The 2243-nt window shown below is 42.2% G+C and overlaps 1 protein-coding gene across 1 annotated transcript in view; it reads right to left on the minus strand.

Annotated features, from left to right (window-relative positions):
* LOC106879200 (forkhead box protein N3) overlaps positions 1-2243 on the minus strand; it is a 383457-nt gene that overhangs the window by 115767 nt on the left and 265447 nt on the right. The gene's annotated exons all lie outside the window — the stretch shown is intronic.

A 2243-nucleotide genomic window follows, 5' to 3' on the forward strand; every position in this document is an offset into this window, starting at 1 on the left:
AGAGAGAGAGAGAGAGAGAGAGAGAGAGAGAGAGAGAGAGAGGGAGAAAGAGAGAGAGAGTTCCATACACATATCCATGCACACACACATATAGAGAGAGGGGGGTACAGGGAAAGACAGAGAGACAGACAGAGATAGAGAATGTGAAAGTGGAAAAAATAAGGAAGAGAAACAGAAGTGCATGTGGTAGAGGAAGTGTGTGTGTGTGTGTGTGTGTGTGTGTGAAATGATTACATATGTACTTTCCGTGGGTGCAGTATATATGTATCAGTACAGTTATGACTGGTGCTGGGCCAGCTGTGATTGATGTCTATCGCTTTTGTCATCTGAATTAACAATGTCACAACAACAACAACAACAACAGGATGTGGTCAACACCAGCCAACACCACAACAGTGATACAAACACTGGCACTACTACAGTCACCAACAGTAGAATCACTACCAACATAGGTACAGCAGTAGCTGTGTGGGTTAAGAGACTTGCTTCCCGAGCTTGTGGTCTTGGGTTCAGTCTCACTGTGGGGCACCTTGGGCAAGTGTCTTTTACTATAGCCCCGGGTTAACAAGATGTCTTGTGAGTGGATTTGGTTGACAGAAACCAAAAGAAGCCCATCGTGTGTGTGTGTGCGTGCACACGCGTCTTTGTGTTTGTCCCCCGCCAACTTGACCAGGGCTGGCCAACCTGAGGCCCGTGGGCTGCAGACTTTTATCTTGCAGCCCACTTGATACTTTCATGAAGTATTTATTGTGTTTAATTTCAAAATAAAATTGTTTGTGTAAAAAAATTTTGTTTCAAAATAAATTTAAAATTTATAAGTGGCAATAAAGCAACAGCCTATTATCATCATCATCATCATCATCGTTTAACGTCCGCTTTCCATGCTAGCATGGGTTGGACGATTTATCTAAGGACTGCCAAACCAGATGGCTATACCAGGCTCCAATCTGATTTGGCAGAGTTTCTACAGCTGGATGCCCTTCCTAACGCCAACCACTCTGAGAGTGTAGTCTACAGTTTTATAATTTTAAACAAACGAAAAGTATGAAAAATCCTTGATTCTGTAATTTGATCGACTATTAGTGCATAAATGGAGGTGCAATGAATGGCCCAGTGGTTAGGGCAGCGAACTCGCAGTTGGAGGATAGTGGTTTTGATTCCCAGATCGGGCGTTGTGCGTGTTTATTGAGCGAAAACACCGAAAAGCTCCACGAGGCTCCAGCAGGGGAGGGTGGCGACCCCTGTTGTACTCTTTCGCCCCAACTTTCTCTCACTCTTTCTTCCTGTTTCCTGAGTAAAGCTGTGATGGACTGGCATCCCGTCCAGCTGGGAGGGGAGACATACACCATAGAAACCGGGCCCATGAGCCTGGCTAGACTTTAAAAAGGGCGCATGAATAAATAAATAATTAGTGCATAAAGTATATAAGCGGCCCTCATAAAACTTTCTGTGATTAAAGAGGCCCACAATGCAATTCAAGTTGGCTAGTCTCGAAGTAGACAATCTGTGTTGGTTTGTTGACTTCCCCATAACTTAGCAGTTTGGTAAAAGGGGCTGCTAGGAATATGTACAAAACTTAGGGATTGAGGGAAAGCAAAAACATAAGTACTGGGGTTGATTCGTTCGATTAAACCCTTCAAAGCAATGCCCCAGCGCATTGTCACAGTCCAATCACTGAAATAAGGTAAAAAATAACAGGACAACACACACAACCATCACCTGGTTGTACACTAGCATCACATCGTACATTAACTGCTAGACCAAACATAAATATCAATATATGTGGTCACTAGATCTGCTAGAAATAATAGCTAAATATCCCTCAACTCAAGCATCATATGTTTATTTAAACCAGTGGTTCTCAACAAAAGTTTGCCTGTGAACCCCATTAATTCTTATTTTCTCCATTGGACCCCATTGGCCATTTGAAGTTTTTAAAAATCCTATTGTCTTTTCGTAATTATTATTATTAGGAGTTGCATTAAAAAAAAGTTGTTAAAATATTACTCTTTTACTGGTTTCACTCATTTGACTGTGGCCATGCTAGAGCACCGCTTTTAGTCAAGCAAATCGACTCCAGGACTTATTCGTTGTAAGCCTAGTACTTATTCTATCCGTCTCTTTTACCGAACCGCTAAGTTACGGGGACGTAAACACACCAGCATCGGTTGCCAAGCAATGTTGTGGGGGCGGGACAAACACAGACACACACACACACACATATATATATATATATATATATA

This window comes from Octopus bimaculoides, chromosome 3 (assembly GCF_001194135.2).
Source record: "Octopus bimaculoides isolate UCB-OBI-ISO-001 chromosome 3, ASM119413v2, whole genome shotgun sequence".
In the NCBI taxonomy this organism is placed as follows: Eukaryota; Metazoa; Mollusca; class Cephalopoda; order Octopoda; family Octopodidae; genus Octopus; species Octopus bimaculoides.